The sequence below is a fragment of the Ovis aries genome, chromosome 2 (assembly GCF_016772045.2).
Source record: "Ovis aries strain OAR_USU_Benz2616 breed Rambouillet chromosome 2, ARS-UI_Ramb_v3.0, whole genome shotgun sequence".
Taxonomy (NCBI): Eukaryota; Metazoa; Chordata; class Mammalia; order Artiodactyla; family Bovidae; genus Ovis; species Ovis aries.
This window is the reverse complement of record NC_056055.1, coordinates 241,678,240-241,697,197: the sequence shown is the minus strand read 5'-3', so window position 1 is coordinate 241,697,197 and position 18,958 is coordinate 241,678,240. Positions and strand designations below refer to the sequence as shown.

At 55.7% G+C, this 18,958-nt stretch overlaps 1 long non-coding RNA gene across 1 annotated transcript; it reads left to right on the top strand.

Moving 5' to 3' along the window:
* Positions 1–9,068: 9,068 nt before the first annotated feature.
* Positions 9,069–18,072, top strand: LOC121818779 (uncharacterized). Its single transcript, XR_006058890.2, has 2 exons — positions 9,069–9,492; positions 17,640–18,072. It is a non-coding gene; the product is annotated as an uncharacterized LOC121818779 (long non-coding RNA).
* Positions 18,073–18,958: the final 886 nt, after the last annotated feature.

The window sequence follows — 18,958 nt, the reverse complement described above, 5'->3', positions numbered from 1 at the left end:
ACTCATCCAGGAACCCAGAAATCTTAGCAGCTTAACAGCCCCTAGAACAGGTTGAGGAACTCTTCTTTATCCTTATGCGGCTTCCTAGGTGGCTCGGTGGTAAAGAATCCAACACAGGAGATGCAAGAGATGAGAGGTCATTCCCTGGGTTGGGAAGATCCCCTGGAGGAGGAAATGGCAACCCACTCCAGCATTCTTGCCTGGAAAATTCCATGGACAGAGGAGCCTGGCGGGCTACGGTCCATGGGGTTGCAAAGGGTCAGACACGACTGAGCACACACACACTTATAGCTACATCCTATACACCTGATTCTCCATTTGGTGAGAAACTCGGGTAGTAAGCTAAGCCCCTAATTCCCATGGCAGCCCTTTATATTTGGTCATTCCCCATGGTTCTGCACTATAGAATACATATTTTGTATTCAGGAAAAGAAGTTATTAAAGAAAAAGAGACTGGTCTAAATTTTGCCTGTGAGTTGATGAAGTTTATGGAGGAAGAGCCATTTACTGATGCTGCTCTGTGCCCGTGAAGATGCAGCTAGAGGAAGGGGTCCACTGTGATCCTCTACCTAATCTCTTCTCCCCAGGCTTTGAGGGAATCTCACTAGGTAAGACCTTCCTGACTCTTCCCTGGTTTCCTTTCATGGCCTGGGGCTTTGGGGGATGAAGGCCAGATTCCCACCATGACCTTCTGTGCGGCCTGGTTCTGCCTGCGCTCCCTCTTATCTCATACCAAGCTTCCCCTTGCCCTGTTCGCTCTAGGCACATTTTCCCTTCCTGAGGCTCACTGTGTTCCTTTGCGCCCCCTGGACTTTGGTTATGCTGTCCTCTCTCCCCGCAATGCATCCTTTGTCTCCTCCTCACCTTGACCATTGCCAGCCCCCATCGAGGCTCTCAGAGCCCCCGTCCCCCTCCTCTCCCCCAGCACACATTAGATAGCCACTAAACATTTGCTGGTGGGGTGATCTGATAGCGCTGGCCTCCCCTGAGGGACTGCTGGTCACAGAATTCTGAGGACAACCTCTGCCTTGTCCTATATTTTGTCCCCCAGGACCTGTGCCAGAACTGGCAAGCAGTGGACCCTCAGAACCCAAGGGGCCCTGGGCCTGGCACTGAGGAGGCACTGGGGAGAATATACTGAGCAAAGAAATAAAGGCTTCATCACAAGCGATGGCAGAACGTCAGGCTAATCCTAGATCTCGGGGCTCTCCGTCCAGCGTTCCTCCTGCAGCCCCGAGCGTGTGATGGGGGTGAAACTGATTCTCGTGCAAGCTGATGGAAATGCCTCGGCCTCTCACACACCCACGAGCCGTGACTCAGGTTCTATGAAGTACAATCAAATGCTCCCCTCTTCTATTTCTCTAAAGAGAGCAACTTGCCACAAGAGACCTCTTGACGCCTACTCACACCTCAGCTCTACCCAAGGTTTTCTTTATTTTAAAAAGGGTGTATATCACAATAGAGGTTAAATGCTCATTGAAAAAAAAAAAAAGCAAAATGCTACTGAAGTGTGGTGAGTTCGAGGTGGAAATCCTGCCAGCCCACTCCCAGAGTAACCACTGCTCACAGCTGGGTGCATCCCACCAGCGCAGGTAAGATAATCGTAACGATCACAGCTTACACGGGGCTGACAAATGTGCTGCTGTACAAATGAAGTGTCGCCAGCAACCCCATAAGCCCCAAGTGTTCGGTTTCCATTTCCATTTCACTGATGGGGAAACTGAAGCACACAGAGAGGGTGAGTTAGTTGCCCTAGGTCACACAGCCAGTAAGTGACAGAGCTGGGGTTAGATTCCAGGCAGCAGGCTAGAAAGTCCGGGTGCTTAATCCGGAGCCCTCTTGAATTTGTGTGGGTCCCTTATCCTGAGGTCTTCAGGCACAGCTGTTCACGTGGGCAGTCTGGACTTGAAACGACTCTGCTCCTTCCTAGCTCTGTGACCTTGGGAGACCTACACCACCTCTCTGAGTCTCAGCTTCTCCTCTGTGGAAAGGGGACCACGGGAGTTCTACTCTTTGGATGGGTGTGAGGTAGTGGGTGGGTAACGTCAGAGCCCAAGGGCCCCACACCCAAGCTGGCGGTGGGACCTCAGCCCTGCTGGCCCAGCTGAGTCACCTGGGGTGGGTTTAAATGGTGCCCACCCCAGAACCTTAATGAAGTGTATGTTTTAAAGGACCCTGGGTGCAGCCAGAATTGAGCCTCACTGATGAATTCAAGCTTCTCAATTTAGAGGTGGGATAATGAAGACAGAGAAGCCAAGCCATTTGTCCAAGGTCACACAGCAAAGCAGTGGCACCAGAGCTGGGTCTCGGCATCCCTCAGCCCAGCAGGACTCTGACTCTGCTGAAGGTTGTTTTTTAAAAAATTATCTACTTATTTTTGGCTGTGCTGGGTCTTTGTTGCTGCACGGGCTTTCCTTTAGCTGCAGCAAGTGCTGGCTACTCTCTAGCTGTGGTGTGCCGGCTTCTCATTGCTATGCCTTCTTTTGTTGAGGAGCATGGGTTCCAGGCACGTGGGCTCAGTAGTTGCAGCTCCCAGACTCCAGAGCACAGTCTCAGTAGTGGTGGTGCTTGGGCTTAGTTGCTCCGCGGCATGTGGGATCTTCCCGGACCAGGGATCGAACCCATGTCTCTTGCATTGCCAAGCAGATTCTTTAGCACTGAGCCACCAGGGAGGCCCACTGTTCAAGGCTGACGCTAAATGAACTGATTGCAATTGGTTGGTCGTGTACCGCCCACCCCCATCTCCCGCACCCACCCCTGGCTACAGCTGCTTCACCCCCAGCCTAGTTTCTCCTCCCGTTTGGCTGGTTCCTCTGAATTCAGAGGCAGAGGAAAAATCCACCAGGGGAAATGGTGGCAGGTGTGGGGTCACTTCGCCTGCGTCTGTGGCTTTGTCTTCCTCTTACCTCTCGTGAGACGGGCTGGAGGGTAAAGGGAACAGCGTTCCTTGTGGAACCAAGAGGGGCCGGACTTCTGCAAAGATGTGGGGACGAGGGGGGCTGGGCACGAGGCTGCCACAGCCTGGGGGTCCCCTGGCCTGGGCCGCTGGGAGTGAGGCTGGGGACACATGGGGACACGTGGCTTGGTGCCTGACTGCCAGGCTCGAGTCGCACCTCTTTCATTTTTTAAATTAATTAATTTCTTTTAATTGGAGGCTCATTACTTTACACTAATGTAGTGATTTTTGTCACACATTGACATGAATCAGCCATGGGTGTACATGTGTTCCCCACCCTGAGCCCCCCTCCCACCTCCCTCCCCATCCCATCCCTCAGGGTCATCCCAGGGCCCCGGCCCTGAGCACCCTGTCTCATGCATCGAACCTGGACTATGATCTCTTTCATTTGCTGGAAGAGTGAGTGTCACCTTAAGCTGACCCCCGCCAGTGGCACCCCCAACAAGATGAGGCTGGTGGTCAGATGGCCCTGACAGAATTAGATGAGAGCAGACACGCGGGGGCTTGGCAGGGGCTTTACTCAGGCCAAGGTAGCCCCTGTTGTTATCATGCGGCACCTCTCGGGCCAGGCACATGCTTGCACCTCACTGGATGATGCTGGCCAAGTCCCTTCCTAGCCTTAAGCCTCAATTTTCTGCTCTGTAAAATGGGGAGAGGGTGGTTCCTACTCAGTTCTTGGGGATTGTTTTCTCACTGTCTTCAGAGGGTGTGGTCATCATGAGCAGACAAAGGTCAGGCATGACACCTGGATCTGATTCCCATTCTTTTGGCAAAGTTAAGGCCAGCGCTGCCAACTGTCCCCATGCAGGACAGGCTGGAGGGGGCACCTTCTCATGGGACGCTGCTTGGAGGCTCAGGCTGGCTTCTCCTGCCCTGGCTGTGTGCCATCGCCTGGATCTGCAGACTGGTGCTGAGACTCTTAAGGCCCCTGTTTGTTGTCTGACCCTACATTTCAGCCCTTGTGATGTGAATTGACTTGCTCAGAGTCTCAACGGCAGGATACAGGCTGACCCTCAGGTCATGTGGCCCCAAGTCTCCGCACTTTGCTCCACTCTGTCCTGCTTTGCTAAAATCATGGGATCGCTACTCACTAGGCTCTTGGAAGTTTATGGAAACTGGTTGTGAGACAGGCTGGGATCTGGGACCCTTTTCTGCAATGCCTACACTTGGATGCATCTCTCCTGGAGCAACAAAATACAAAGAAACTGCATGGGACTAAAAATAACTGCGTGCATGCACCGTGGGGGCCAATTCCGGATCCAAATGATACAAAGAGACCAAAAACTCCAACTGCCACACTTTTTCAGGAGCCTGGAACAAAAACAGGGTGTTGGGAGAAAAAACATGCCCCCTGCACACACACCACCTACTGAGTGGGCAAACCACCTAAGCCACCCCTCCAGTTTGACCCCTGGACACACCTCTACCCTTACCCTGTATAAGGAACAAGCTTGGGAAGTGAGCGAACAAGGGAACTTGTAGTTTGTTCTCGACCCCTGTTAGTTCTTGATCCCCCGCTGTGGCGGTGGCCTGATAAAGCCTTGCCTGAATTTCTTGCTGGGCCTCTAGTCAATTTCTATTGATTGAAGAAAGCCAAGAACTCTGGTCGGTACAATTGGAAGCATTGGGATCAGGAGCCAAACTACAAGGGTTCAAATCCTGGCTCTGCCCTTTGCTGTGTGACATGAGCCAAGTTACTTAACCTCTCTGGGTGTGTTTTGCACCTGTAAAATAGGTTAACGACTTCTTTCCCAGGGGAGCAGTACAGAAAGGGAAAGGTTTAAGAGTGGGGAGAATAAATTTACAGTAGGGAAACCTGAAAAACGCTACCTCAGCTAGTGGTCAAGGTCAATATCAACAGTGTAAGCCTTATGGATACTATGTGTCCTTTATACGATGAGATGGAAATGGCACTTTACCTACATGGCCTTCCCAGATTCCGTAACGCCAGTCTGATCGTGAGAAAAACATTAGAGAAATTCCAACAGAGGGGGCATTCTACAAAATACCTGACCAGAACTTCTTGAAACTGTCAGGAACATTAAAAAAAAAAAAAGAAGGAAAGTCTGAAAATCTGTCAGAACCAAGAGAAGCCTCGGGAAACATTACAGCTAAATATAATGTGGTGTCCTAGGTGGGAACCTGCAAAAGAAAAAGGACAGTAGGCAAAAATGATGGGAATCTGAATAAAGTATGGATATTAATTGATAGTATCAATTTGTTAGTTGTAACAAAGGCACCAGATGAACATCAGATGTTAACAACAGGGAAACGGAGCGTATGTGTAGGGTACGTGGGAACTCTGCACTAGCCTCTTAATTTTTCTGTAAATCTGAAACTGTCCTAAAAACTAAAGCTGACTTTAAAATAGGATTAATAACAGTTCCTACCTCATGGGGTTGTTGGAAGGGTAAAATGAGCGAATGCTTGGAACGTCTTTGAATAGTACCCCATACATACGAAGCCCTCAAGAAGTGCCAGTCAATTTATTATTATCATCATTGCCTTGGTATGGGGGACACCAGACATCAAAACCTGAGGGGGATAGATCAGCTCATCGTGTCAGCTGAGGTTTTCTCCCCACCTCCAGGGAAAACCATTTCTCCTGTGATCCTGAGAAGGCAGGTCAGGTGATGCCTCATCCTGGCCTGTTCAGCTGGGGGTGCCCTCCGGGGCCCAGGATGAGCCAAGGAGCTGGTGAAGCCACGTGTGGAGTGGGTATGGCCCAGGCTCAGAGCTGGCCGACCTGATGAACCCAGCTCCATCCCTGCCAGCTGGTGACCTTGAGCACTCCACTTACCCATCCATAAAATGGGGGTATTTGGCTCAACCTCATATGGCTTGAGTGCCCAGTAACAGGAATAGGTCAGGGGCATCCTGAACTGGAACAATGCCCTTGACAATCCATTGCTCAGCATCCCCACACCTAGTCCAGCAGAACTGCCCTTCTCCCGGCCTCCAGCTGTTTCTTGTCCCCATCGCAGGGGCCAAGATTGGGCTCTGAGCCCAGGTAACCCCAGAACTGAGGGGCAGTGGTTCTTCCGGTCTGATAGGCGGCAAGTCAGGAGAGGGAACGGCCTGATTGGCTGCTGCGTCTCCTCAGAGGAAAAGGGTGGAGGGGGATTGCCAGGTGCGCCCACCATCTTCACACACCTGGAGCCAGGCAGCGGTGGGTGTGAGGGGGAGCTGCATGGGATGGAGAGCCCCCATCTCCTGCCCCTGGAGACGCCAGAGGCCAGCTTCCTACCTCTTTCTCAGCACACCGCAGCTCCTGCAACTGAACCATTAGTAACCCTGTTTTTTAGGGCTTGAAGTCCATTTGGTCTTCCATAGTCAATTCATGAGCTTCCCTGGTGGCTCAGCTGGTAAAGAATCTGCCTGCAATGTGGGAGACCTGGGTTCGACCCCTGGGTTGGGAAGATCCCCTGGAGAAGGGAACGGCTACCCACTCCAGGATTCATTGCCTAGGACTCCTCAGCCTTGATCCCAGCCACAGACCAAGCCCGGATTACTGACACACCAGGGCCGGCCACACACCATGCTCTGACCCTGGTCTCAGATGGACCCATAACCACAGCCACAGCATCCTGACCCCAAGCAGCCATGTCAGAGACACAGATGTGAGTTCTGGAAGAGCACAGGCCATTCCATCCCTGAGACTGGCCTGCTGGGCCAGAGGGGTCATGCCCAAAGGTGAAGGCCATCCACAAGTCTCCAGGACAACTTGGATACATGCCACAAAGCCACCGCCGGCCCTCGGGAGACATGGTTGTAACTGGGCCCTGCACCAACCGCTGTGTGACCCTGGACGTGTCCCATCTTCCTTGGCCTCAATTTCCGCTCTGCCCTACTATTCCCCAGGGAGGCATGGATAATCTTTGAGGCCTTCTCAGCTCTGAAGGTTAGTGATTCAGGAGACACAAAATGCTATTGTGGGCCTGCTTCTAGACTTTTCCCAGCTCTCAGTTCCCTAGTCTGACTGCCCTCCACTCTTAACTTCCTGGCCTCAGTCTCACAGCCCAGTGGTTAGAAACAGCCCTCAGGGCCGCAGAGACCTGGCCTCAAGACACAATCACCACATCCTAGCTGGGAGGTGTGGGGGGGAACCTCAGCCAATTTCCTAGCCTCTCAGAGCCTCAGTCTGCTCATCTGTGAAATGGGGATTTTGGGGTCCTGGGAAGACTCGTGCAGGAGATGTGTGAGAAGATTTTGGCACAGAGTCTAGCAAGTGGAAAGGGTCAGCAGGTCAGAGCTGAACAGGCTACCTTTGTGTGGGCTTCCTGGGCTTTCCTCAGCTCAGTGGTGATAAATTACGGTAATGCCCTTTTCTTCCCTTTCTCAGGGGGGAAGAAGGCCTAAAGAGGGCAAGCTCCTTGCCAACACAATGGGGGCACCAGAGCCCCAGGTCCCCCCACCTTTATTCTTCTCTGCATGGAAGCCACCAGAATCCGCTGTTACCCTCTCTGAGCCTCAGTTTACTCCTCTGTAAGAGGAGAGAGAGGGGCCAGGGGGACAACCCCCAAACCCACACAGCATTGCCCGCCCAGCTACCGAAGGGGCAGGAGTGTGCTGGCGTGGGAGGTCACGGCTGGATGGCAGGCTTTGAGAAACCTCTGGAATGAGGGTTTAAAAGTTTGGGGATCATTTTTGCTACAAGGGCCCCACTTCTGCCCTCCTTTCTTTTCATGACTTTTCACCCACTGTTTCTTCCCTTAATCCAAACCATTGTTTTTCCAGGGTGAGATTTAAATCAAAGCCACATGGCTCCCCCAATGCACACCCCCTTGCCAAATGGAAGCGTGATCTGGAGGAACAATAATCACCCTGCTGAAGGGGATTCTGAACTCTCCATGGGGACCACCAGGCAATGGGAAGATCTGGGGGGCTTCGAGTTGGCCTGACTAGGGTGAGCACAGAAGTTTCTAGGCCCGATGTGGCTCAGACCCAGAATCACGGAGGGACCATAGTTCTGCCATTAAGAAGATGAGCCCTTTCCTGAGTCCGAGGCCTCCATCTCTTTAGCTGTGAGTGTATGAGATGGTGCCCAGCCCCTGAGGCCCCTTTTGGAGAGGGGAGGTTCACAAGGTCAGCCCTGCAAGGCTTGGCCATTTATAGGTGACTTGAAGTGTGACAGCAGTGTGGCCTAGTGGGTAAGACATCTGGATATGGAGTCTGGTTCATGTCTGATGCGCAGCTGCTTGCTGTGCGACCCTGGACAAGTTCCTTAACTCCTCTGAGCTTCCGTTTCTTCATCAGTAGAATGGGGTGCTTGCCAGACCTTTCCGTTGGTGAAGTGCCAAGTACCTGCTGCACGGTACAGCTCACAACAGCAGTTCAGGGAGGCGCAGAAGTGAAAGGGAGTCTCACAGAGGAAGAGGAGAGACTCCAGGCGTGGTATCAGGGGAGGGCAGGGGGTGCAGACAGCAGGCAGGGTGGGGCCGGGGAGGCAGGGGAATCTAGGCACCTGGCTCCTGACAGAGTGAAGGCCCGGGAGGGGAGGCTCACAGGACTCTGGAGGGGACAGGCTGTTTGTTCTATGCGGGTGGTGCAGGTGGGGAGCATGGGAGGGGGTCTGTGAGGGGGGTTGGGGGGAGGCGGAGGCCTAGCCAGTCCCCAGGGGCCGCTCTCCAGGGGCTTCCCCAGGCCTGGCCTCAGTTTTGCATAGTCTGGCTCTCCCAGGTGGGCCCATTACTTGGAGTCTCAGGGGAAGGGCGAGGTCAGGAGAATAAGGGGCACCCACCTACCCCACCCCCCACACAAAGAACTAACCACATAAGGCCTGGACACCTGTGGGCTGAGCACACTCGTACACATGGGCCCATGCGTCCAGGCACACAGACTAAGACGTACATGCAAATATACACACGCTAGACCCGTATGCAAAACCTAGACCCAGACAGGCCCATGCCCAGACCCACATTTCCACAATGGTTCAAACCCACATACAGGAGTGAGCATGCAGGCCCACACACAGACACACGCGTGTGCACACACACGCGTGCCGAGAGAAGGCAGCTCTCTCTCTAGCCCGGTATTCCCTCTGCCAGCGCAAGCGGGTCACCCACCACGTAGCAGGTGCTGCGACAGGCCCTGAACGCAGAGACCAGCCCCCACTCCTGGAACTCACAGGCTAGTGAGAAACCAGTCAGTTGAAGTAAGGGTCGCTCTTCACACGGTCAGGTGATTGTGTTCATTTAATCTTCACAATGACCTTCTGGAGTTGGGGTATCTGCCCGAAGGAAACGGAGGTCTGGAGGGGGTGTGGCCTGCCCGAGGAAGGCCTTGGGGAGGTTGAAGAGGCCCTCTGCTTCCTCACTGTGATCTCGATACAGACCAGAGAGGCGCTCGGGACACACCCCACCAGCGGGGTGGCATCGGGCCTGCAGGGGGCCCCCCTGCCAGCCACTGCTATTAAAACTGTGGGCTTTCAACCACCCACTCTCTCCCCACTCCGTCTGCTCCTGCTGGAAGAAATGATTTCGCCCATTTTACAGAAGAGGACACAGAGTCCCTGAGAGGACCAGTGGCCTTAGAAGGTGGGTCCCGTGTGCCAGACCAAAACGATTCCTGCTCACCTGAGGGCTCCAGTTGCCTCAGACCCCCTGGTTGGCCAAGGGCTCCTCCCTGACCCTGGCTGGACATAGCGCAGGCACAGGGGTGGGATAGGTTGGCAGGCCAGCCCCTAACCACCAGGCAGCCCAGCCTGTGAGCTTCTGGTTGCTTTCCAAATTCCCTAGAGAGGTGCCACCAGGCTTCCTGAGTATTAGGACAAGAGCGAGCAGACACTTGGGGCTCAGATACTGTCCCCCACTTTTCCCAGCAAGAGGAAGATGTGGGGGACATCCTTTCATTCAGCTCCTGACTCAGTGATGCATCCTTTCTGGGATCCCTTGGGGCTGGACCCCACGTGCAGGCCAAGGTCAGTGCAAGAGGGGAAGGCTGTAGCCTCACCTGAGCCTCCCATTAGAAGCCCTTGCAAATCACCCTCCAGGGCACACGTGCCCTGGAGCCACTTGAAATCTGTCCCACAGCCTCTCTGCCATCTGATCAGTTAGAGGAATCTTATAAAATGCAGATTCCTGGGCACTTTCCCAATCCGCTGAATCGTAGTTTCAGGGCTAGAGGCCTAGAATCGGTATTTTTGCAAAGCCTAGAGCTCTGGCTGAGAACCCCTGGCCCTGGGCCCCTGCTGACTGCTACTTGTTATGTTTGTGATTCTAGCTGGGTGTCGTCTTATTTCATCCTGGGTCCCTCCAAAGGATGCTCAATAAATGTGTGATGGTGCCATCAGTGGGCTGCCCAGGGTTGTAGGCCCCTGGAGGGGTGTAGCTGAGGTCTCCACTGGTGGCCATGGGCAAGTCACCGCCTCTCTGGGCCTTGGCTCTGCTAGTCTTTAAGGGCTGACTCTTCCTGAGCCACTGCTGGCCCACAAGGGCTGTCTGAACACCAGGAGGAGATGTTCCTCCCAGCCTGGGAGGGACTCAGACGGACTGCACAGGCCTCTCTGGATTTCCCCCCTTTATCTTCTGAAAAAGGAGCCCAAGCCAAGGGGGCGCCCTGAGCTAACCTGATCTCTGCGTCCTTCCTAACCTAAGTGGGGGAGAAACCTTTGTCAGCCCCTGAGCCCCCAGCCTGGGCCTGAGCACTGAGCCGGAGAGGGGGAAGGACCCCCACCCCTCCTCCCCCGGCGTGGGGAGGCCGAGATGGTGGGCGAGGAGCAGGTGCAGAGGTTTCCACTTCTTAGAATTCCTGCGAGGCCTGGGGGGTGAGCTCACTTACGGGAAAGGGGGATGGGGGGCTCGCTCTTCTCACCCGGCCTGGCTGGGGGGGAGTGCAGCAAGTGCGTCAGCAGCCCCGGCTCCTGGCCTGCCTCCGGAAACGCCGCCCGGGGCTCAGTCACGAACCGGGCGGGCGGCGGGGGGGCAGCTGGAGCTCAAGGAGGGGAGTCAGGTGACTTGCAAGGAAGCTTGAGTGGGGGCCGGGAGGCTGCACCGGGGTGCAGGGGGAGGTCAACTTCCCCCTTCCCGGGTCTGTACCCCCACGCCAATTGCCTGGCGGGATGTCTCTCCAGCTGTCTGTCTGTCCACTGTTCCCTGCCCCCACCACCACGCCACCGTCCCACCACGAGCTCTGGACCTCTGCTGGGTTCCCCTGGTGCCCATGAGGCCTTGCGTTCCCAGCAACCACCAGTCTTGGGGTGCAGGGTGGGAGGGAGTCGCTTCGGGCCAGGGTCCCGCGGAGTGGAGGGGTGAAGACCCCAGCCCAGGGCCCGAGGGCAGGAGAACCCTGCCTCCCGACCTCCCATCCCCCACTCCTCTGCAGCTATTTAAAGCAAGTGGTGGCCGTGGGAAACTTCTTCAGATGTGTGGTTTCGTCTTCTTCAGCACAGGGACCGGGCGTCTGCTCTCTCGGTCTGGTGACTCATCCTGAGTGAGAAAAGCCTTTTTGTTGTTTGGCGCTCGCTCGAGGCTCTCTGGTCTGAGAACCTGGCCCGATGGGGCCTTCCCTCGCTGGGACTCCTGGAAGGTCCTGGAAGTGCCCTGAGCTGCCCTTTTGTCCCGTTGTCACCAGACTCAGGAAGCCCAAGGGCTGAAATGCTCAGCTGCGGTTGGGGGGCTGCCTGGCTGGGAGGGTGCCCATCCTCAAGACTCATCACAGCCACCACCTCCTCCAAGAAGCTGCCCCCGAGCCCTCTGAAACCTCAACCAGTCTCCCCCTTAGTGACTCGGGCCTCTGCCCTCAGTCTTCTCATCTCTGAAATGGGCCCATTGAGTCCAAGCTTGGATCCTGCGGGAAGATTAACTGCAGAACCTGTAGCATGGTGTCTGACACGCAGCAGGTGCTCCGTGGACGGGATTTATGGTTAGGGAGAGTTGCTAACGTTGGGTGCTTCTGTTACCTGAGTGATTGCATTTAATTTTCCCAGCAACCCCAGGAAGTCCTTTCCTGTCAATAGTATTATCTCGTTTTACAGAGGAAGAAACTGAGGCATAGGGAGTTGAGTTATTTCCTCATTGTCTCACATCTCGTGAGTGCAAAGTGAGATTCAAACCTACGTGATGTGGCCCCAGAACCCGAGCGGGTAACACTGGGCCAGCCTGTCTCAGGAGCTTGGCACCTCGTGGCTGCTGAAGAGTTGGATTCCAGGGACTTCCCCTGTGGCCCACTGGTTAAGAATCTGCCTTTCAATGCAGGGGATGTGGGTTCGATCCCCGGTCAGGGAACTAAGATCTCACACACTGCAGAGCAATGCCTGAGCAACTCGTACACTCTGGAGCCTGTGTGTCACAACTAAGACCCTACAGCCAAATAAATCAATAAATATGCAAAAAAAAAAGAAAAGGATCTGGACCCCAGGAACTATGGAGAGCACGCCCTTCTGCTCAGAATCTTTGCATATGCAGTTTTCCTCTGCCTGAGCACTGCCTGCCCCCCAGCTACCACTTGCCTGACCCTATCCTCCCCAAACTTGAGACCTGAGCTGGAAGGTCACTTCCTCCTGGATTGGCTCTGCACATGCCCTCACAATGCCCTCACGCTCTGCATGCTCATCGTAATTGCTTAAATCACGGTTTGCACAATTTTCTGCCTGGGTGTCTGCCCAGACCGTGACTGTCCCCAGGGTAGGGACGAGTCTGGCTCCTCATGGCTGCAACCCCAGGCGGGCACAGTACCTGGCACATGGTAGGTTTCCAAGGCTGTGGACTGAATAAGTGCCACCAAGGCAGCCAGAGGCTGGGAGAAGTGTGGAGCAGCAGTCACTCGGAAAGTTTTCCAGGAACTTCTCCCTCTCGCCTTTGGTGACCTCTGGGAAAGGCAGGCCCTGGGACCTGCTGCTCAGGGAGGGTTTAGGGGTGACAGGAGGGTCCCAGAGGGGTCAGGCAGAGGACCACTTTCCACAGACAGCAAGTGGCCAGCCCTCTGTAGCTGTGGAAGCCCTGGCTATTTGCTTACTATGACCCTGGAGCTTCGTGAGGAGTAAAAGGGAAGGAGGGTGTCCTGTATGCCCACTCTGCTAGCAGCTGAGGTCCCATGAAATAGGAGCGCTCAGCTCTATCCTTGGGGGCCCAGAGGGCCCGGGCTGATGGTGCTCAGCACAGGTAGGGTTGGGGACAGAGAGAAGTTCCAGGCCAGAGAGGAGCACCCGGTCTTGGATCCCTGGAAACTGGAGGGGGCTGGGGGCCCCTGAGAGATGGATCTGAACTGTCCTGGTGGAAGAGGCAGTATGGTGATGTCTGGCAGGTGCCCTGGGTACTGCCACGAACACAGAAAGCTGTGGCCTCAGACCCAGACCCAGCAGCCATGCCAGCGGGGGACAGCTTATCCGACCGCAGGAGTGCTGTGCCAGCAGAGGGGCCCTCTCTGTGCTCGTGGAAGAGGGCATCGTCACACCAGCAGGGGCAAGGCTGTGATTATCGGGCGTAGCCCCACCAGCAGGGAGCAGGGGAGGAACGGAAGACGGACCATGGAAGAAGCCACGACCACCACCCACCTGGTAGGAACGGCGCAGAGGACCAGCAGGAGCCGCGAGGCGGACACCAAACACAGACGTTCCCTTTGGCATCAAGTGCTGTGAATACCCCCGCGGGGGCCTGGGCCTTGGGAGCCCACCACCCAGCATCTCTGCTGGCTCCTTCCCGGGTTCTCCTGACTGCCTTGCTGGCCTCGTGAGAGGCAGCCTGGGCCCGTGGAGGCCCCAGGAGCACTCCCAGGAGGGACTCCGCAGGCAGGGTGCGGGAGGACTGTGGGAGAGAGGCCTGGGCCCCCGCACAGGCCAGGGGGGTGGGGAGGAGAGCGAGGCCATCCTGGACAGTGGGATCTGCCCTCTCCCCGCTCACCCTCACCCTACCCGGAGCACAGATGAGAACACGGTGTCGGGGGGTGGGAGGGGTGGGGCAGGGAAGCCTGGAAGCTTGAAAGCTGAGGCACCAGGACTGGAAGCCCCAGACACAGGCCTCTCCACATGGGTGAGATCCACGCCACCCCTCAGATGCTCCTGGAGGGGGAGAGAGGAAAGATGGCGAGGGAGGCTATGAAACAGGGCCTGCGGGCTGGGGAAGGCTGGCCTCGCTTGCTTGGGCCTCAGTTTCCTGCATCTGTGAAGCCACGTGGCCTCCACCCCCACCTGGGGCTCTCCTAGCTGGTGGGTCTCACGGGGTCAGAGCGGGGGATGGCACGTGGCCAGGACAGGCTGCTCCTCACCGAGGTCTGCACAGCTCCGTTACCCCAAAGGGAGACCGAGCTTGATTGGGAAGGCGAGCGCTGGCCGTTTGGGCTCAGCAGAGATGGGCAGAAGACTGCGCCCTCAGTGCCCACCGCCCGCCCCTGCCCGCCAGGCTGCTGAAACACAGAGAGCGCTGTCTTGCCTGAGGCCACAGCGGCCCACCTCACTCAGAAAGGCACAAATGGACTCAAACTCAGGCCCCCACTCCGTCCACTCCAACTCCCCGCCCTGGTAGCATGAGGAGCAGCAAGAATCATGGGGGTCTCCCCACGGCACAGAGAAAAAGGCTGCGGCCCATCAAGGGCAACGGACTCATCACAGGCGCCCACCCCTCCCCTCCCCCTCAAGGAGGCCAGTCCAGAGCAGAGTCCTGAATCCAGCGGTCCAAACATGTGGTCTCCTCACTACCACGGGAAACAAAAAGGAAAAAGGATTTATCGAGGGCCCCAGAAGTCAGCTCTGGTCTGTCTGGGGCTGCTCAGTTCTGGGTTCAGCTTCAACCACACCCTTGCCTTGAGGTTCAGCCCTGCCAGCCTCAGGGGCCCCGGGCACTCCCTGCTGCCACCCAAGCGGCCCCTAGGAAAGGGCTAGAGAGGCCTGGCCAGAGTTTAGTGCCAGGGCTCCATTAGGCCACAGCAGGGCCAAGAGCTGCCCCCTGGGCCCACGTAAGGAGGAGCCATCTGCAGTTCTTTCCCAGCCCTTTGCAGTTTGTAGAGCCAAGATTTCTCCTTGGAGAGCTCACTGCCTCACACCAGCCCAGAGGGTGAACAGAAGGGAAGCCAGAAGCACCTGCTCAGTGGAAAAGCCACAGTTAACCTCAGCTCTTCTCTCCGTGTTGGATTCAGGAGGCTGGGTCTTTTAGAGGCAGAAGAAAGTTCCCTGTGAATTCCTGACCGGCAGTTCAGGGAGGATTTGAGACAGTGGATTTGGGGTCAGTGGGGACAAGGAACACATCCAGGATCACACAGAAAGTTTGGGCTGAGTCAGCAGGGGAGATCCATCTGCTCTGCCTAGCACTGCCTCTGATCTGAGGTTGGAGCTGAGCTGACCAAGGCCTGGCTTGGGCATGGCGTCCAGATGGTCTGTGCAGGTGAGGTCAGGGACCTCTGTCCGTAGCTGCAGCTCGGAAGCCCGCCTGATTCAGAGCCACCAGGCGAGGGAAATCCCAAGGTCAGACAGGAGTGGAAGTGTAATGCCCCCTCTCACCCGCTTACATACCCCCCGCCCTTTGCATATGACTGGGAACATCTGAGCTGGGGCTCTGGCTGGATTCTAGTCCAGCCCAGACATAAAATTTCCCCTGTGGTTTGGAATGGATCGCGGCCATCATTTCCTGTGCCCCAAGGGAGGTGAGGGCAGGGCAGGGCAGAGGTCCGGAAAGGGAGCAGCCCCACCATCAGGTACTGCAGAGCCGTGGCTGGAGGTGCTGGCGTGAGAGTCTGCCTCCAAGGGTCCAGTCCTGGGCAGACCGCAGGCTCACTGTGTGACTTCCAGCAACTTCCTCTCCTCTCTCCTCTAAAATATATGTCATTTGAATACTTCATTCTCCTGAAGAAACAGAAGAGACACAGGAGGGACTGAGGCAGGGGGTTTCGGGAAGGAGTACGGCTTTGAGTCGCAGAGATCTGAGATCAAATTCTGCTAGGCCACTTCTTTGCTGTGTGGCCTTGGGCAAGTAACTTGGCTTCTCTGAGCCTCCAACTCTGCATTCATAGAACTAATAATCACATGAGTTGAGCGTCTCCTTTCTGCCCCAGGGCCAGCTGACCACTCCAGACATGCCCAGCTACGCAGAAGGTAGGGGCTCTTTTTAAATCTTGTGGGCAATGAGGGAACGAGGCTTGGTGGGCCAGAATCTGAACGCCAGCTATCTGACTCCAGATTCCACCGTCTTTGATGCCTGCCATACAAGAGGGATCACTGGGAAGATTAGAGGAGATAATCTGAGCGAAGTTCCTCACTTGTCCTGTTGTTGTCATTGTTGTTCAGCCACTCAGTTGCGTCCGACTCTTTGCGACCCCATGGAAAATTATCATCATCATTATTATTATTGCTTTCCTCTCGCTTCGCTTTCCCTGGTTAATGCCAACACCACTTCCTAAGTCCACACGGCTTCCCACTGCTTGTCTCTGGGTGCCCCCCTGCCTTGATCTGGGACCCTCCCTCTGCCCTCTCTGTACCCCCAGCCCTCATGGCTGTGCCTGTCGCTGGGCAAGAGGCTGGGGAGGGGGGCCTCCTGCAGGCCTTCGCTCAGCCACCTGTCCAGGACCACACAGCGCTCTTAGCATGCGGAGACCCCAGCCCCATTCTCACTGCACGTTCTGTGTCAGCCATCTCCGGACCCTGGGTCCCTGGGGATGGCTGAGTAGATGGGCTGCTCTGACACCCCCCTGAAGCAGGTTCTATCTGCAGGTGGAACAGTTGGTTGCCTACAGGAGATTGATTTTTTTTTTATCTAGTCAGCCTCTAGGATCTAATGCCTGATGATCTGAGGTGGAGCAGATATAATAAAAACAGAAATAAAGTACACACTAAATGTAATGTGCTTGAATCATTCCAAAACCATCCCCTGCTCCCCCCTCCCCACACCCCGTCCGTCTTCCACGAAATGAGTCCCTGGTGCCAAAAAGTTTGGGGACCGCCACTTTAGAATATCTCGCCCTGAGGCCAAAATGTCCATCACTAGCCAGCCATCCTTTGGGGTCAGAACACATTCCTGGTAAATTCTCCCAGGAAACAGAGCAGCTGGCATACTTAAGAGGGAATGAGCCCGGGGAGGGGTCACAGAAAGGGCTCTGAGCAGGGGGTGAGGTGGTCTGTGGCCTGCTGGATCCTGCGGGCACCCCTAGGCTCTATGGTGAGAACTGGGGGTTGAGGTTTGGTAGAAAGGATAAAATATCCCCCCAATTCTTCCCAGCACCCACCCCCTCAGCCGGCTGGTTTGCTCATTGAATGAGCACCGGCCAGTGGCCCAGTGCTGTGGGCACGTGTAGGCCCACCTGCATCCCCCGTGTCACCGCAGAAGCACGCCCCACCTGAGCCCGGGGGGTGGCGGGGGTGAAGCCCAGAGGGGCCGCGGTTGTCACCAGGAGGGAGACTGACGGGGGGTCTTCAGCTGTGAGGTCAGCTTTGGTTTCTCGGTTGAGAATCACACCCACATTCACAACCCGCGGGAAGGAAGATGCCTGGGGCCAGATTCTGTTTTCTGGAAACACCACAGGGTGGTGGAAAGGTTTTCCAGGCCCTGACCTCAAGGCCAACAGGCAAGATTTAATCGCTGAACCGGCATTAGGTATCTCCCACGATCTGGATCCTCGGGACGTCAGGAAGAGAGACACCCCTGGCCCAGAGGGCCCACCAGCCACAGAGAACACGACAGAATCTCCGTCGAGCACTGACTTGGCGCCAGACGCTTTCCATGCATTTGCCTGTTTAGTTCTCACATCTGTTTCATGACAGGTGCCGTGATGATCGCTTCCAGGGAAGCCAAGGCGCAGAGACGTCAAATGACAGCCGAGACCAAGACTGAAGCTCATGCTCGGAGCCGCTCAGCTGCAGGGCCCTCCGCCTCCCACACCCGCAGCACCTCGGGAGCACCGCCCTGCCCGGCAGGACCCTGTGTCGAGACGGAAGAGGACCAGGAAGACTGCACAACTCTCGCCTTCAGTGGGGGTTCAGGAAATGTCTGTTGACCACTGATCCTGTTCGCATAAAAACAAAACTGTGGGTGCATGTGCATAAGATTAATACTGGAATAACATGTACCCAAATGTTAATACTGAGGAGGATAAAGCATGAATTGCCTTTTTCTTTTCTGTGTAAATGTGCAAATTCTTCAAACTCGCTACAGGAGGTTAGAAGAGAAACAATAAAAGGGAAATCAGATACCTAAGCCAGAGCTGTCTAACCTACTTGGGGCTTGAGGGTTTCGAGGAGAGGTGGTCTGGGCGGCTTGCAGACGACCAGAGGGCTCCCCAGCGAGGTGGCCACTTGGCTTCACACACAAGGGGACAGGGACCAGTGGCCAGCCTCCCAAGTCTGAGCATCTTGGGGTGGGATAGTTTGGGGGGGGGGTATGGGGGACATGACTGAGCGACTTCACTTTCACTTTTCACTTTCATGCATTGGAGAAGGAAATGGCAACCCACTCCAGTGTTCTTGCCTGGAGAATCCCAGGGACGGGGGAGCCTCGTGGGCTGCCGTCTATGGGGTCGCACAGAGTTGGACGCGACTGAAGCGACTTAGCAGCAGCAGCAGCAGCATGGAGGGTAGTAGACAAGGAGGAGAATGTTAGGTCAACAGATCCTGGGTCTAGCTCCCCCTTTAGCTCAGGGTACCACGTGAGTCACATCACTGACTATGTGAGCCTCAGTTTCCTTGTCTGCAAAATGGGGCTCCAGGGGCCTGGCATGAGGACTTGGTGAGATCTGTAAACAGACGATCTTCCAGCCCCCAGCACGTAGCCGGCACTCAGACTCTGGCAGTTCTTGGTTGTGAGTCTTTTCTCGCAGGCCCCAGTGGCCTTTGGGGAAAGCTCTGGCCCCCAGCTGGGAGCTGGCTGGAGGAGTCCAGGGTCTAAGTCTCTGGCTAAAGGTGAAGGATCTGAGGTTCAGGGAGGGGAGGAGGTAAAGACAGGACCGACTCCTCCCTCCACCACACCCAGCTGCCTCTTTCAAGCCTCAGTTCCAGGTGCAGCCGAGTGTGGGGCTTTGGTGCTTCTGAGGAGATCGGAGGTCCACTCCGTGTATCCTAACATCTTCCCGTGCCAGGCCCCTCCC